The sequence below is a fragment of the Ceratotherium simum genome, chromosome 16 (assembly GCF_057802395.1).
Source record: "Ceratotherium simum simum isolate JZ-2026a chromosome 16, ASM5780239v1, whole genome shotgun sequence".
Lineage (NCBI taxonomy): Eukaryota > Metazoa > Chordata > Mammalia > Perissodactyla > Rhinocerotidae > Ceratotherium > Ceratotherium simum.
In genome coordinates this window covers 15,015,285-15,025,596 of record NC_141915.1, presented here as the reverse complement: position 1 = coordinate 15,025,596, position 10,312 = coordinate 15,015,285, and positions in this window count along the sequence as shown.

Sequence of the window (10,312 nt, the reverse complement as noted above, 5' to 3'; positions counted from 1 at the left end):
ATCAAACCCTTTTCAGTGCTTATCAAGATATACCATGTTAATAGATTTCCTAGTGTTGAAACATACTAACATTCCCAGTATAAACTACTGAAATTGATTTTCTCATATTTTATTTAGACTTTTGTAGTCATATTTATAAATGAGGTTTATCTATAATCCTTTTTTGAATGTATCACCCTTATCATCTTTTTGGCATGATCAGGTTTACATTAGATTCTATATTAAACTTGTGTTCATTTATTGTCAGTTTCTAATATTTGGAATTTGTTGGAATTTCTTCAATAGCTTAAGATATAAATTTTAAGAGATATTCCATAGAAATGTTTTTCCAAATAAAAACAGCTTTTTAAAAAACTGTACTGCAATCTATTGACTAAAAACAAAAATTTTCCAGTGTGAATAATTTAAGAAATACAGAAAAATTAAAATTTAGTTTAACCAAGGCAATTAGTCAAGAAAAATAAGGAAAGGCATTCAGATTGGAAAGGAGGAAGTAAAACCATCTCTATTCACAGGTGGCATAATCTGGTGTATAGAAAATCATACTAAAATATCTTACTAAAAAACTACTAAAACTAATAAATGAAGTCAGAAAGGTTGCAGGATACAAGATCAATAAAAAATCAATTGTATTTCTTTATATTTGCCACAAACGATTTGGAAATGAAATTAAGAAAACAATTCCATTTACAATAGCATCAAAAAGAAAAAGATCCCTGGAAATAAATTAGCAAGAGAAAAGAAAAATTTATACTCTGATAAGTACAAACATTCTTAAAAGAAATTAAAGATCTAAATAAACAGAAAACAACCCTATGCTCATGGATTGGAAGACTTAATATGGTTAAGATGATAATAGTCCCCAAATAGAGTTACAGATTCACTGCAATCCCTATCAGAATCCCAGCTGACTTCCTGGTAGAACTTGACACAAATTGATGCTAAAATCCATGTGGAATTGCAAGAGACCCAGAATGGCTAAAACAATCTTGAAAAACAAAAACATATTTGGAAGACTTCCCTTGCAAATTTCAAAAGTTACTGCAAAGCAACAGTAATGAAGAACAGAAATGTGGTACTGGCACAAGGACAGACATATAGATCAGTGGAAAAGAATTGAGAGTCCAGAAATAAACCTACGTGTCTGTGGTCAACTGATTTTTGACCAAGATGTCAAGATCATTCGGTGGGAAAAAGATATTTTCAACAAACAGTGCTGGGACACCAGGATAGCCACATGCCAAAGAGGTGGGCGCTTACCTGTATACAAAATTTAACTCAAAATGCATCAATGACCTAAATGTAAGAGCTGAAACTATGAAACTCTGAGAAGAAAACATGGGCAAATCCTCATGATCTTGGATTTGGCAAAGGGTTCTTAGATATGACACCAAAAGCATGAGCAACAAAAGAAAAAAATAGATAAATTGTACTTAAAATTAAAAACACTTGCGTTTCAAATGACACCATTAAGAAACTGAAAAGAAATTGCACAAAATGGTAAAAAATATTTGCAAATCATATTTATGATAAGAGACTTGCATGGAGAATATATAAAAAACTCATAACTCAACAAAAAAGAAAAATAACCCAATTAAAAATGCACAAAGATTCTGAAGACATTTCTCCAAGGAAGATGTATAAATGGCCAATAAGCACACAAAAAGTTGCTCGACCTCATTGGTCATCGGGGAAATGCAAATAAAGGCCACAGTTAGATACCACTTCACACCCTCTAGCATGGATAGCATAAACAATTCAAATAAGTACAAGTGTTTATAAGGATGTAGAGAAATCAGAACTCTCATATATTACTAGCAGGAATGTAAAATTGTGCAGTCATTTTGGAAACAGTCTGGCAGTTTCTCAAAGGGCTAAACATAGAGTTATGACCCAGTAGTTCCACTTAGAGGTACCTTCCAAGAGAAATGAAAATATATGTCTACACAGAAACTTGTACATAAATGTTTATTGCAGTGTTATAATATCCAAAAGGTGGAAACAACCCATATGTCTATCTCCTAGGCATGGATAAACAAAATGTGGTATATCCATACAATGGAATATTATTCAGCCATAAAAAGGAATGAAGCAGTGGTACATGCTACCACATGGATGACCTGTGAAAGCATCAAAATCAGTGAAAGAAGCCAGTCACAAACACCACATATATGATTCCATTCATGTGAGAGAACAGAATAGGGAAATCTATAGAGACAGAAAGTCCATTAGTGGTTGTTTAAGCCTGGGAGAAGGGCGGTGGGTAAGAGGTGACAGCTGAAGAGTACAGGTTTTCTTTTTGAGGTGAGGGAAATGTTCTAAAGTTGACTGAGGTGATAGTTGCACATATCTGTGAATATACTAGAAACCAATGAAGTGTACACTTTAGTATGTGAATTGGATGATATGTGATTTATATCTCAATAAATTGTCAAAAAAGAAATCAACCAGGAAAAAAGTGTACATGTTGGAGTAGTGAAGAGTAGTTTGAATACTGAAGAAGACAGAATCTATTATTAGGAATATCAGTTTAAAAAGTCCCCACAACACAAAAGAAAAGAATAGCGAGGTAAAGATGATGAGTGACAAGACAAACAATGAGATATCAATTAGGAGAAACCGGGAGACCAGGCAGTGGGAATCCCATTCCTTTACCAGCAGTTCTTTCCTCTCCTCTCGGCGAGTGCTGATGCTGCTTGAAGGTCTCCCGGCCATGACAACTGCTCTCTGTCAGGGCCATCCTTTTCCTCAGTCCTCGTTGTCTTCATAACAGGGAACCATGGGATGAAAGCTACAGCCAGTTCCTCCTTGCTCTGAGCCCTGGGGCAGTTCCTGGTGTATTTCAAGTTGCCCTTCTCCCTGGTCCTCCGACTGCTCTTGTTCCCAGTCCCTGCTATTCCTCACCTGCTGGTTTTCTAGGACCCTGTTGAAAACAATCACCTACCCATTTTCTCCCCTGCAGTCCCTGGGGGGACTTTGTGGTGGGTCCACTGGCTCTTTTGGCACCTTACAGCTTGTTCCTCAATCCAACCCACTGCTCCCTGTCCTGCAGTAATTCCTCTAAGTTCCTGACCTATGATGTCACCCGTTTCCCAGAGTTGTCTTCATATTTTTAAATTACTTTTTACTTTTCTTTGGTCATTTTGACATGGGATATTTGCAAAGGAGGGAAGTAAATATCACTTATATTTTCTTCTATTACATTGTTTCATTTAAAAAAAAACGATGTGAGGACACTCTTTACAAGAATGGCATTGAAGACAGAAAACACAACGAAAAATTATGCCATATTTTACTTCATAAAAGTAAAATACTTGCCTCATCAAAACAAAATAATATGACAATAAAATACAAATAAAGAAAATGCCAGAAAGGAAAATACTTGCCATGTATGTGATAGACAAAGACTTAATATGCCAAATAGAGAAAGACCTACTATAAGCCAATAATAAAATTACCAACACCCTGTAGGAAAATAGTAACAGACACAAACATGAAATTCACAAAACAAGAAATTCAGTCAATAAACACATGAACAAACATGTAGCTTCACTACTTATCAAAAGATGAGATGAACAGGCAATTTTACATTCGATGAAAGGAAATAGTTACAGCTGTCTAGAGGGCAACTTGACATTCAATATCATAAGCTCTTAAATAGGATATCCCTTTGAGCAATCCCAGTTTCAGGGATTTATCTTAAAATATAATTGATAGAAACATAGATATGTAGGTATAGGATGTTTATCAGGGCCTCGTTAAAAAGAGTAGAAACAGTTAAAGAAAGTACACAATCCATGCAATTAAAGGCACACAATGAAGCCATTATAAATGGGTATGTACTCCACATCTATATGTTTTCATGATAATTATTGAATTAAGAATGTAATTTATTCTTACCTAGTAAGATAGAGGGAGCTGGACATGGGGAGGTCCAGCACTACCAAATGAGTGGAATCGTCATCTCAATGAACAGAGTCGAATTCCCAGATCTTCAGCGTTGGTGGTACAGTGGAAGGAAATTTTGAGTCGGAATTTTGAGTCCATTTTCCAGCTTAACACATACAAGTGTTTTTGAGCAAACAACTACTCTATACGGGGTACTTGGTTAGACAATGTGTTAAGTGCTTTATATATATTAAGATGCTATATTTATTCCACAAAACAGCACTATTCATTTATATTTTTCCACATTATCGTTGAGATGACCAAGACTTAGAAGGTTAATGACTTTCCCAAAGTTGCTCAACCAGTAACTCATGGAGCTGGGATTTGACCCCTGTTTTCTGCCTACTAATTCCATGCCTTAATGGCTCTGCTACACATTAGACTATTAGACTATGGTACCTAGCTCACTGTGGGTTTAGAGAAGACCTGAAATGCTGGATGTGGAAGCACTTTTCCAACCTTAAACTGATGTGTTAATTGAAGGTGCTGTTACAGCGATCACAAAGAGAGTTCTATTCTTTACCATTTTCCTGGGCTTCTGACTGTCTCCCAATCCTCTCCTGTAGGAAACCCTGCTCTCAGGACAAAGAGGCATCAGAGGCCAAAGTCTTGCCTCCATTGTGGGCCTGGCTCTGCCTACCACACGGACAGGGGCAGCCTCAGCCCACCTGTGTCTGCAGGGAATGAACCGGGATGTCCTAGGGAAGATTTGTTTGTGACTGGCCCTTGGTGCTGTCTACATGGGAGAGAGAGAGAAAGGAAATGTATCATTATGGACTTCCCATATAAAGGGATATGAATTAGCCAGGTCAGGAGCTAGAAAATAAAAGAGATACAGAAAGATGAGCCTGGCTATGTCCCAGAAGACTTAAGTGCTGTGCCAATGAATGGGGTTGGTGGGGGAAATGAATTCTCCATCACAGAAGGCATTTGAACAGGCTGCATGATATAGCGGGCTGAGTGATCTTTTCAGAGCTGATTCAAGCTTCTGGTGGAGGTAGGTGTTGGTTAAGGTCTCTTTTAACCCTAAGATTCCAAATTATAGATTAATCATGTGGTGGTCCTTTGACATTTGAATAAAAATAGGAGTGACTCTTAGCACAGGCTCCAGAGACTTTTGTACGTACAATTTCACACATCTGATAGTTGTTACCATATAATTCACCTATGGTTCTACTCCATGAATGAGGTCATTTATTCTCCCAACACTTAAGGGAAGGTTTTAGCTGAAGAGATCTGCCCAAGTTCACCGAGTGATTTGATGGCAGTGACGAGGTTTTGACCAGGGGTTCCAAGCTATGTGTTTGCTTTATGTTAGCCTAGATCTGTGAGGACATAGAAAACCTGGAACCAAGAGGTCAGCAAAGGGTAGGATGCTTGTCACTTAGGAAAGCGAAGAGTTTCAATGAGAATGGGAACTGATGGGCTCATCCCAGAGACCACTCCAAGACCCCCAAAGTGACCAGAGGTTGAAAAAGAGCACCATGGTGACTCTCTGAGTGACCCCAACCCTGAGCACACTTGGCCACCACCTCTGTTTCTGTCATGGAGACAAAGGTCTTCCACCTCCTTAGACCTCATCAGAAATGACTTCCTTACATACCTTGTTGCCTGGATTTAGGACCCTTTGGGACATGTGCCTGACAAGGTATGAGGCAGGTAAGAGGCCTGGGAATAGTCAGAGGATGCCAGAGGAATCGATACCTCATGCTTTCTTGCGCTCAAGGTAGGCGTCTCCCGCACTTTAATGTGCATCAGAGTCATCTGTGATGCTTTGAAACAAAAAGCTGTTTTTTTTTTGGCCCTGCCACTGAAATACTGGTTCTGTTCTGAGAACCAAGTTCTTTTCAGCAAGCACTCAGTGATTCTGATCGTATGCTTTGGGAAACTCTGTTCTGAGTCTGTAAGAGTCAATGGGTTCTGAAGACTTGTGTGGTCAGATGGCTTTGGAGACACAAACCCCTGTGCAGTGTGGCAGGGTGGAAGGAGAGAATGTGGGGGTGGTATGACAAAGGGCTCCACACTTGACATTGGAAAACTGGCCTCCTCTCCTCTGTTGCTCCCTAGCTACATGCACTTGAGGCTCCTCATCTCACCAGGAAGCCTTTCTTGCAGGTTTCAGAGTCATGCTCAACAGGGTGTGTGACAGCACTTTGAAAACTGCAGAGCGCTAAAAAGATGGGAGGAACTGTGATATTACCTTTAAATACTAAGGAGTTAGAGTATATGAAGACTTACATATGAGTGAGCATGTTTGTGAGAGGGAGTAAATGGAGAAGAGAGAAGACAAGAAAGGGAGAAAAGAGAGAGCATGAGCCAGGAATGTCCAGACCTTACCCACTGCTCTGTGCTGGTCTCAGAGTTCCTGGTCCTGCTGCCTCTACTTTTATCCTATATAGGATGAAGTTTCAGTCAGGGTATAAATGACCCTAAAACATTGTTTTCTGAATAGGACTTGACGACTCATCCTTTTCCCTAAAGGAAAGCAGAGAAGCAGGGCATTTGGCACCTGGATAAATAGTCCCTGCAAAAGAGGAGACAGAAGGTAAGGGTTTTTATGCCTTGAAGAGGATGTGGGATCTGAGAATTGATGGTTGGATCCTAAGCTCATAAATAAAGGGGACCAAATCAGGCCTATTTATCAGTTTGGGAGAGGCCTTAGGGAGGCAATCCCTAGATAGCTTGTTGAGATGAACCTGGATAATTGCTCCAATGTTGGCATCTGTAAGCAAAGGTCTTGGGAAATAAGTCGGTTTACAAGGAGTAAAGCAACTCCACACTGGGCAGTGTTCCTAAAAGGTGCCCTAGGAGTTAGATTAAGCCAGAAATAAAGAGGACTTCACACATAGTACAGCCTGGCTTTGAGTCATCAGACGTCTGGAAAACCTCAAGCATTAAACTTGGATTAGGATGATGCCAGATTGCTAGTAACTCCAAGTACTAGCAGTAAAAAAGCAATAAAAAATCATATTTCGAGGAAAATAACATCACTTAGACCTCAAATATTTCTCTTAATCGTATTTTCAAACACAATTTCAAGCACAAAACGAAAGATAAGCAGACACACAAGGAAATAAGATTCCAAAAGCAAGAACCAACAGCTGAGACTTACAGGGACTCCAGATAATATAAAAGTTAGACAGAATGAAAAATAATGATGGTTATTTACAGAATGAAGTGTGAAAATTTGGCAGGACTTATTACAAACTGAACAAATGTGAGTAACTAGCGGTCAGATAAAAATACATTACTATCTCTGCAGAAATCCTGTCGTGTTCTCCTCTAGTCACTATTCCTGCAAGGGCAATCATTTCTCTGACTCCTCATAGCATAAATTTGTTTTACCCATATTTGTACTTTATTGAAATGGAAGTATACCTTTTGTACTCTCTTTTTTTTCCGGCTGATTCTTTCACTCAACATTTTATATGTGAGGTTCCACAGTGTTGTATGTAGTTGTAGATTGTTCATTTTCATTGCTGTATAGAGTTCTGTTGTGTGAATATATCATTAAAAATCCAGTCTACCATTGAAGGGCAATTGTAGTTTCTAGTTTGTGGCTGTTACGAATAATTCAGGTACATGTTTGTCTTGGGCATCTATTTGTGGGTGGAATTTCTAGATGATAGGACAGGTGTTTGTTTAGTTTAAAGATAGTGCCAAACAGTTTTCCATCATACTTGTAACAATTACCCTCCTTCTAGCAGTGTATGAGAGTTCCAATTGCCCCATATTCTTAACATGATCTGGTATTTTTCCATCCTTGTCATTTGAGCTTTGTGATGAGTATATAGTGGTGTCTCATTGTGGTTTTAATTTTCATTTCCCTGCTGACTAATGAAGTCAAGCACCTTTTCATATGGTTATTCTCCATAGGTAGATCCTCTTGCATAGATTATCTATTCAAGACTTGTGCCCATTTTTCTATTAGGTTATCTGTCTCTTTCCTATTGATTTCAAATGTATTCTGGTTATGAATCCCTTGTCAGATGTATATAGTAACATCTTCTTAAACTTTGTGATTGAATTTCATTCAATTAATGGTGGGTATTGAGAAACAGATCTTTTTTTTTTTTTTTAATAAATTTTTTGTTTATTGCAGTAACATTGGTTTATAACATTGTAAAAATTTCAGGTGTACATCATTGTACTTCAATTTCTGCATGGACTACATCATGTTCACCACCAAAATACTAATTACAACCCATCACCACACATGTACCGAATTATCCCTTTCACCCTCCTCCCTCCGCCCTTCCCCTCTGGTAACCACCAATCCAATCTCTGTCCCTATGTGTTTGTTTATTGTTGTTATTATCTACTACTTAATGAAGGAAATCATGCGGTATTTGACCTTCTCCCTCTGACTTATTTCACTTTGCATTATACCCTCAATGTCCATCCATGTTGTCACAAATGGCTGGATTTCATCGTTTCTTATGGCTGAGTAGTATTCCATTGTGTATATATACCACATCTTCTTTATCCATTCGGCCCTTGATGGGCACTTAGGTTGCTTCCAAGTCTTGGCTATTGTGAATAATGCTGCAATGAACACAGGGGTGCATGTACCTTTGCAAATTGGTGTTTTCAAGTTCTTTGGATAAATACCCAACAGTGGAATAGCTGGATCATATGGTAGTTCTATCCTTGATTTTTTGAGGAATCTCCATACTGTTTTCCATAGTGGCTGCACCAGTTTGCACTCCCACCAGCAGTGTATGAGAGTTCCCTTCTCTCCACATCCTCTCCAACACATATTGGAGAAACAGAAGATCTTAATGTTAAAATAGTCCAACTTATCAATTTTCATTTTATAATTAGTGCTTTTTGTATCTGTTTAAGAATCTTTGCTAAATCTTGCCAACACTCTTCTATATTTTCCTCTAAAGGATTTATTGTTTTACTTTTCACATTTAGATCTGCTATCAGTCTAGAATTGATTTTCGTATCAGGTGAAGGAGAGATCAAGATACATTTTTTCTCTACAAGTGTGGATATCCGGTGGTCCAGTTCCAATTATTGAAAAGACCCTCCTTTCCCTGCTGCATTGCAGTGGAAATATTTATCATTAGTCAGGTGACTGTATAAGTGTGAATCTGTTTCTGGACTCTCCACTCCATTTGTCAGTTTGTCTATTTTTACATCAATACTATATCTTCTAATAGGATGGATATATGGTTTAAATCCTTTATTCTTTTCTTTATTATTTCATCAGCTATTCTTGACTCTGAATTTCCATATAAATTTTAGAGTAGGCTTATCAATTTCCTAAAAAAAGTCCTGCTGGGATTTTAATTTGTATTGCATTGAAATTAAATTAATTTGGGCATCTTTACAATATAGAGTCTTCTAATTCACAAATGTGGTATATTTCTCAGTTTTTTGGTTTTCTTTAATTTATCTCATTAGAGTAGTGTAGTCTTCAGTAGAGTTCTTCTCAATCTTTTTTAAATTTTTTTTAAATTTTATGTTTATTGCAGTAACATTGGTTTATAACATTGTATAAATTTAAGGTGTACATCATTATACTTCTATTTCTGCATAGATTACATCATGTTCACCACCCAAATACTAATTACAACCCATCACCACATACATTTGCTGAATTATCCCTTTCGCCCTCCTCCCTCCCCCCTTCCTCTCTGGTAACCACCAATCCAATCTCTGTCTCTATGTGTTTGTTTATTGTTGTTATTATCTACTACTTAATGAAGGAAATCATACGGTATTTGACCTTCTCCCTCTGACTTATTTCACTTTGCATAATACCCTCAATGTCCATCCATGTTGTCACAAATAGCTGGATTTCATCGTTACTTATGGCTAAGTGACCATCAAGGGAGGAATGGATAAAGAAGATGTGGTATATATACACAATGGAATACTACTCTTCCCAGGCTTTTGATTGAGACATGATAAGTGTTGGTCTCCTCAGCTCTAAAAGGTAGTGGGGGATTCTCTTCAGAGGTTTTTTGTTTAGCTCTTCAGCCTCTTCCTCCATGAAACTTCAAAATTTGACAAATAATCTTGAGGAAAAGACCAAACATGTGTTTGAAGGCTTCTTCCCTTGATGAGTCTTTGGTTCTCAATCCTGAAACACTACAGGACATTTTGCTCTGCCTTTTAGAAGACTAAGCCTAGCTCCCCAGAATTCCACTAGATTGAGCAAATGCCCCATGAGAAAAACACTTTATGTATTTGTGTCCCCCTAACTTTCCAGTTGGGTACCCCAGCCCTGAACAACTGCCACAACCTTTGATGCTTTCTCTTTCCCCAGAAGAGATCCTCTGTCTCAGTCTGTATCCAAGTCCAGCCAATAGCTCCCAACAAAAAAATATGCAGTTGTACTCACTTTATGTAA